This window comes from Anser cygnoides, chromosome 2 (assembly GCF_040182565.1).
Source record: "Anser cygnoides isolate HZ-2024a breed goose chromosome 2, Taihu_goose_T2T_genome, whole genome shotgun sequence".
NCBI lineage: Eukaryota > Metazoa > Chordata > Aves > Anseriformes > Anatidae > Anser > Anser cygnoides.
This window is the reverse complement of record NC_089874.1, coordinates 88,638,446-88,646,683: the sequence shown is the minus strand read 5'-3', so window position 1 is coordinate 88,646,683 and position 8,238 is coordinate 88,638,446. Positions and strand designations below refer to the sequence as shown.

Here is an 8,238-nt window from a genome sequence, read left to right as displayed (position 1 = left end):
TTTCTTCTGTTTTATGCATAAAAATGCGCAGCTCTCACAGAGTCCATCATAAGTAGATCTCTTGCATATCGGTTTGTCACTTTAGTGATGAAACTTTAGTGATGTCACATTTAGATGATGAAAGTACTAGTATCAACAGCTGGCGTTATCTTCTATTTAAATCAGCAATCATTTCACAGGTGGTTTTTGACAGACAAAGAATGATAAAAGTTGAGAACTGTAGGCACCATTAGACTTTCCAGAGTGGAAAGATACACCAGTTGTGACATACTGTCATCCTATCACAATCTCTTCTTTTGTACCTTTCTGTCTTAGCTCCCCAATGGAAGAAAAAAAGAAATACTGTTGCACTGGCAGTCTTGTGGAAGATATTGTGTTTGAGGAGTCAGTGACCTTGAGCAAGCCCTGACAGCCATACTGGGGACTGCACTCGAGAAATCCCTACGTTCACATGAACAATTGCTGCATAACCCTAAGTATATAACTGAACAGGGAAATGGATGGCTCTGGATATGCAATGGAAGGCTCTGGATAAGCACCTATAAGGATATATGTACTATATGATATATAGGACACAGGTCCTATACATTTACCTAGCCATGTTCTGGAGATCATTAAGAAAGAGAACTGTTGAAACAAGATGCCTAGTTTTGTTTTCTACATTAGGTAAAAGGAGTTAATGGTACTGCGTGAGAGTGAACCTCACCACAAATGGGATCTGCACAGGGTGCTGTGGCTATGTATCTGGGGCCCAGCCAACACTGCACAAGAGCAGGGTACCCAGCTTCTGAAGGGATGTTTTATTTACTCAGTCTCTGTATTTTTCTTCCTCTTTCTCTTGCATAATAATATAATATAATAATAATACTTATTATTGTCATTGTTGTTGTTATTGCAGTTTTTTTACTCCATTTGTTGCTGTGCCTTTCTTACTGAGATCCAGAAAGAATCCTGCACCCCTTCTGGTGCAGAACAACTGTGCAACAGAATGAATAGGAAGAGAGTTAGCAGATCCTTTATGAAATACATAAATCATACTGTTTACGTGGCAGACTTTGAAAGGGCATGTCGTTTAAGGCTTTGAGGAGTAGAATGCCTCTTGTGATATGGAATTGTTACACTGTACATTGGAGGAATGATGCTGTAGGTAATTTGAGTGAGAAACATATGCGCTGTCATACCACTCCCCCATGACACTTTTCATCCTTTTGCATACTGAAGGAGAATAGCTCCAAGACCTTGTGGGGAGGTGGTATCATGCATCAGTTCATAGACAGAGTATTTCAGTGTTTGGCATCTAAACTGAGTATTGTGTATAACTCCTTTATAAAAACAAACAAACAAAGAAAACAACAACAAAAGCAATGCAAGAGCAAAACACTTTTGCTAGTTTGCCTGTCTGTCTGTTTTACTCTTCCTATGACTTAGAAAGTGCTTTCAGGATGGATAACCTAATTTTCTACTAGTAGAACATTAAATTCTACTAGTAAGTGGAGCTCCTGTGAATACAAAGCAAGTAAGGCATATGATTGTAATCCATTGTTCTATTACCAAGGATATCATCAGCAGAGTTCATTAAATACCTCTTTTTATTCCACTGAAGGCTATCTTCACCTTCTCATCTGGAGGCAACTGTACATTCTTCAACCTGTGAGATAAAGAAAGTGAAAAAAATCCCCAAGGAGGCTGAATTATAACTGAAGGGAACTTCCTTTCTCTCTCTCTCTCTCTCTCTCTCTTTTTTTTTTTTAATCTCCCTCTTCTTTTTTCCTTTTTTCTCTTCCTAAGGAGATGCTTCCTTTTGATTCAACAGTAGTTTCTTATTCTGACCTCTCATCAGACAGAAAATATGCTAATACAATGTAGTGCTATCTCCAAATCCCAGCTCATAATTCTCAGTCTTATCATGTGTGATCAGACTATGTTTTCAGCTTATCCAAGAGAAAAGAGGAAAAAAAAAAAAAGAATCTGAATTATCTTTTTCCCTTGAGAAAATATTATCAGAATTCAAAGCACAAGAATTAATCTTACCAGCTTGCTATTTGATAGAACTTAGTGCAGCAATGAATCTGGAAGAGAGATTTGATGAGAGATCTGATAGATTTGCACAAAGATTACATGTACAGGAAGACAAGTGATTAATGAAAAAGAGAAAGAAACATGTTATTTTAATAATTGCTTGCATTATTATTATTATTATTATTTTTTTCCCTAAGCAAAAACTCGAGCAGAACAACTCTTACCTGTGAAATCAGGACTAAAGATGCTCACAGTTACTTCTTTTATCAATAGTCTCCTTTTCTTTATTTTTCTCTCTGCATGAATGGTCCATTGTTTTATCACCTAAAGGGGAATTGTAGAGAATGGGAAGCATGACTTCTCACAAGCACAACAGAGAAAAGTCAAGAAGCAGCACTTACAAGGAAAATTCTGAACGGATGTATGAAAAAATTCTTCACCATAAAAACATTTAATTAGTGGAAGAGGTTTCTCAAGGAGGTTGTGGAATCAGCACCCTTAGAGGTGTTCAGACCTCAAGGCATTGAGGAACCTGAACTGGCCTTGAATAATCTTGCTTGGAACTGTGCTTGAATCAGAAGACCCCAGAATTGCTTCCAGTTTAAGTGTTTCTGTTATCCTATGATCTCAGTTATACCACTTAGTGGTAAGTAAATAAAAACCACCAGGACTAATAACAAACTTTGCTAAGAAAAGGCATAGGACTGCATGAGTATGCTAGGAGAAAATGGTTAAATGCATTACATTAATCCCCGAGAAGGAGAAGATGAGGGGGCATTCTGGGACAGTGGTGGCTGCTGAGCTCAGAAATACATGGAAGTGTCTCACATGCTGCAGATCACTGTGTCGAATTTTCTGCCTTTGGAAGTGCTGATGTGAATCACTGAGGTAAAGCAGTGTCTTAGGTTAGCTGTATAGAAAATTAATGACATTTGCTTCCCATAATGCTAAGCAAGGTGCAATCCAATATTTACATTTTGAGATATACAATGATTATTTACAATTTGTATTGCATTTATGACACTTAACACCAGGCTGGATGCTTTTAGGTATAAGGCAGTTAAATATTTCAGAGCTCTGTAGCAGAGCCAAACATGAAAAGCAGAACACTAAGATGAACAAGTTAGTGGTAAGATGCTATCAAATATTATTGCTATCTCTATCACTTTGCTCCTCTGCAGATGAGATGCCTGCAGGCAAGTCTCCTTTGAGAATTCCGGGAAAGTACTCCCTGTGCCCTGCGATGGAACAGTCAGTCTTTCTGGTATTCAGAACTGTAAAAGAGTGTACTCTTCTATTTCTCCTACACCTGCAGCATGGCCAATGCAGCAGAAGGATAGTTAAAAGGCCAGGTGCAAGCAAGACTTTTGAAATTGCAGACACCCCTGTCTACTTACGGCTGCAATATTCCATACATTTTCTGAGTGTCATGCAGCTACTACTTCTTGCTGCAGAACTGTCAGTCTCTTGGGTTAGCAAAGACAGCAGGTAACACACCTGTCTTCTAATGGGGTGTCTTATTTGTTTTCTGGTATAAAGGGTCATAGTAAAATGTGAGCTAATATGACTATAATTTTATAATAGACATCAATGATTCATGGCACCAGAACGTAGCTTGCATTCTGCATGGATCACAATGTGACTCAAAGTAACAAAAGCATAGGCATTGACGAGAACTTTTTAACTTATTAAAAACCTGGAAAAGTATGTTGAGAAAGACCCCAATCTGTTTCCTTTTATGCTCATCTATATTCTCTACCTCCTCATTTCTCAGTTGTTATCATTTTCATTATTAAGATTGGATTACACTTGAAATAGAGCTTTTATAAATGTCTTTGATCCTCAAAAGTCTTTTGACAAAGCATTCCAAATGTTGTAAAATCTAATTATGGTAACTGCATCTAATGCATTTCTAAATTTATTGGCGTAATTTTTAAAGATGAATCTTAAGAGCCAATAAAGCTAGTGAAAAGCTTAGTCTAGATTCTGTTTTGAAGAATTAAAGTATTTGTGGCAGTATATTTTAGGATAGAATAATATTCATGGTTTTAGATATAAAAAGACTATTCGTCTCTCCATTTATTTGCTAAAACAGTGTTTTCACCTATAAGAAATTCAGTCCACATTTGATCTGAAGATAACTGAAGAGAACAGAGATAACATGCCCACATCAGTTTGAATAGTACTGGCATATAGAGATGCAGAGAAAAGCTTTTTACGAAACCATACAGAGGGATATGGACCTTATTTATGAAGTTCCCTTAACTGTCCAGGACCCTTATTTATCCATGATTTGTATGGTTGTCACTCTCTATTTTGTAATTAGCTTAAATTATAAAGAAGGTTTCAAGAACGAAGATGAGAATGATGAGATGATTTAAAAATATCTGAAAGCATTATTCCCTTCTTTCACAAAACCCAGCTTCTACTGCCAGCTTCTGTGTGAAGACAACAGGATAGTAAGCTGGTAACCTTAGCAATGGGTGGGTAGCATGTCTGTATTTCCATAAAGCATTTCACTGATGCCAGTACTCTGTTGGCAACTTGTTTCTCCTTTTTTTCTTTCCTCTTTTCCTGTAATTTTGAAAAGAACTCTACTTGGATAGTACAGCATGTAAAGAGATTGTACTTTTCTCTGATGTTGTTTTCAGTCAACATAAACACTGATCCAGGTCTGGCTACCTACCTGCCGGGGAAATAGATTGGCCTAGAGGTTGTACCTGAGGCAGCAGAAGCTCCAGCCCCAGTCTCTGGAGCCGTAAGAACCTACCTATGTAAAACGGGACCCCACACTCATCCTCCCCACTTTTCCCACTTTTTTATCACAGGTCTCACTTGCCCAAGCCAGAAATCCAGCCCCAGGTTCACCACCTCCTACTACAAACATTTGCCTTTTGTCTCGAGGTCCGAAATCCTCCTCACCCACCTGCAGTATGCTCTGCCTCATCCGGTGCCCATGTGCTGAGCCAGAATCACAAACATCACAGAGGATTACATCAGGCACCATGTACTGGGTCAGGCTGGGATGTTAACTTTCCCTGCAGCAGCCCATACAGTGCTGTGCTCTGCACTCGTAGCTAAAACAGCAATGGTACCACACCAGTGCTGTGTCTGCTGCTGAGCAGTGCTGGCACAGCATCAGGACTCTCCCTAATTCCCCTGGGGGTGGGCAAAGATGTGAGAAAAGAAACATCACCAGGGCAGCTGACCTAAACCAACCAAAGGGATATTCCATACCATGTGATGTCACACTCAGCAATACAAGGTGGAAAAAGGAGGAAGAAGGGAGGGGTGGGCTCTCCTTGTGGAAACGTCTGTCCTCCTCCCGAACACCGGCTACATGCGTTGAGGCCCTGCTTCAAGGACGTGGTCAAGCATCGCTCATTTGTGGGAAGTAGAGAGTAATTTCTTTCCTCTGCACTTCCACATAGCCTTTACTTGTTTTGTTTAGTTTTCCCTTTCTCCCTCCCTTTTCCCCTTTCCTTTTTTCCCCTTTAGTTAAATTGTTAATTGTTTAGTTAAATTGTTTAGTTAAATTGTTTAATTAATAATAATCTTTCCTTTATAATTATTTTTTTTCCTTTAATTAAATCATCCTTATCTCAACCCGTGAGTTGTTCTTTCCTTTACTTCTTCCCCTCCTCATCTAAGGAGGGGGAGGGAGAGAGCGGTTGTGGTGTTCAGCTGCCTAGCACGGTAAAACCACCACACACCACTATCTGGGACCTCCACCCATCAACAAATCATGGCGAGATAAGCACTGGGAAGCATATTGGGAAGAAATGTACTTTAATAACAGAAAGCATTTCCAGAGATGCTAAGATCAGAGAGGAAAGGAAAGTGCTTAGGATGTATATTAATGTACCTACGGAGCAGTTCAAAGAGCAGTTGAGAGCACAGTATGTTTGCAGATGTCCTCACAACCTGTCACAGGAGTCTCACAGACTGCTGAAAGAAAGCTTAGCTATAAGTTTTGGGAGGTAGTTGACAGTTGCTGGATTCTCGTTTTTCTCTACATTCTTGTACAAGCCTTTCCTTATCTGGTATCTTGCATGATACAAGGCCTGCCTGGACTTAGTTGTAGTCTGAAAGGGACTTGAGTCTTCTCTATTGACAGCAGAGACAAAAGCTAAGAGGTCCACAGCGAGAAGCCTTAGGCACTTTGTCCATGTTCAAAGGCAGAAATTTAAAAAATATAATGAATTGGCACAAACTGAAGCAATCTGACTGTGCCTTAATAGTTTAGCAGGGGTGTTTGAGGGATTAAGGTTTGTTTCTGTACTGTAAGTGGTGGTGATACAGAAAGTATCTCGTGTAAATTTTTTTTCTTTGTGTTATAGTATTTTGTTAGATGTCAGTGGGCACAATATTCTCTCTCTCTCTCTCTTTTTATTTTTCCTCCAACTTGTTCAGAAGTGTCACATTTGAGAGTGATATCTGAAAATGCTCTTGTGGTGCCAGGAGACATTTTTATTTCCAATTCTGTGATAACATTTCTGGAAATAAATTCTGCCAAAAGCAGTAATTAAAGAGACCTTCCAACTGTGCCTTAAGCTGCCCTTTCATGTTTGTTTTCTGCACAGACAACAAAAATGGTCACGACAGTAAAATATTCTACTGGCATATTTTGGAGGCACATGCTCACCGAAAAGCATTGCTCAGTTTCTAGATTGCTAGCTCAAATAATTAGCAGTATTTGCTCTTAAGCTAGAAGGAGCTGAAACTTTTAATTCCACTTCAGATGTTTAAGAATATATGTTATACAAGGGCATGCCATACATCCAAGCTTACTGCAGCACTTTGCCAGGGAACGCCTTTATTCCCCACATCTCTGGCAGATCTCTGTGGCTGTCTTCACAGGCTAAGATAACATTTTAAAGAAGTTTCTGATCTTCAAGAGTGGGAGCAAGTGCTGTGCCTTTTCTGCACTCTCTGAAGAAACAGACATCTTCTGCTTCCCACTGCACAGCCTTGAAAGTCTCCCAAACTATAATTGTCCCTTCGCACTTCATGTCTTCTCGGTGGTACCGCCCTTTCTAGCAGCTTCCCCTGGTTCTCTTCGTGCTGCCTGGTGGTGAATGTAAACCCTACTGGTGAAAAACGTTCATTAAGATTTCATTATTTCAACCTCACATGCCATGCCCTTTATGAGGAACAAAACAAACAGATAAAAAACATTTAAAAAATCCTGTATATTTTTAATACTGGCTGTGGACGTTCAGGCTAGAATATAACGAATCCCATTTTTATTGAGGAAATTTATACAATAAAGTTTCCCACACTTCCTGGTATTCCTTCTGTACCATGCCAACATGACAGGAGAGTGCCAGAATCCAGCTCTTCAGGTACATTCTTTCAATAATCTTTGTGAACTTTTTAAGAAATCTGAAATATTAGCAGTAGGATAAATATTATTTGCTCTTCATTTCAAATACTGTGTATCACCAGAAACAATTTTTTTAACCATTTAGAATAGTGCACACAGCATCCAACCATCATCCTTTTTAAATGAACAGCTCAGAAACTGGGTTGATAAATTCAGTCCAAAGTTTGAAAAGTATTGTGTACAGCCTAGAACAAAATTCTGAGGGCTGAAATAATCTCTTAAACAGACGTTAATTGAAGCAAAGCAGGAAAACAGGTTCACAGTAGAGTGTTCTAAATAATCAGAAACACAAGGTAATTTGCATAATGTTTGACTGATTTCTTAAAAATGTAACAGAACTGTATATCTAAAAGATGATGCGTGCTACAAGGTCAGCACAGATAACAACTGTTTTCTTTAATATATTTAAAGCTATTTAAATAAATTTGCATGACTGGGAACACACAGAAATAAATAGCAACATAATTTCACCTTCATAATATGGGGAAAAATGACTAATGAGTTATCTGTCAAATACAGTGGCCAGAGTATGGGAGATTTATGCAATGAATATTATTAATTAAAAAAATGAATTTTTAAAAATTTCTGTAGCTCTACTCTTCCCTTCTGAAAGGTCATTTTTCATTAACAAAATAATAGAAACATATATAAATTCTGAAATAGAAATTCAATCTGGTGGCTAACTGGGAGGTCGTATATTTGAATCTAGTGCTCAAAGATGGTTCAGCGAAATGAAGTCAGGTCGAGTTAACTGGAGCTTAATCCGGTCTTGTTTTGAAATTCTCCAAAGATGGAGACTGCATAAGCTTTCTGGGCAACCTGTTGCACTAGGT

The 8,238-nt window shown here is 38.6% G+C and overlaps 1 long non-coding RNA gene across 1 annotated transcript; it reads right to left on the bottom strand.

Moving 5' to 3' along the window:
- Positions 1 to 888: 888 nt before the first annotated feature.
- On the bottom strand, positions 889 to 5,737 carry LOC106036547 (uncharacterized). Its single transcript, XR_001207387.3, has 4 exons — positions 4,946 to 5,737; positions 2,244 to 2,343; positions 1,584 to 1,648; positions 889 to 976 (listed from the first exon to the last, which is right to left on the bottom strand). It is a non-coding gene; the product is annotated as an uncharacterized lncRNA (long non-coding RNA).
- Between the last annotated feature and the right edge of the window lie 2,501 nt (positions 5,738 to 8,238).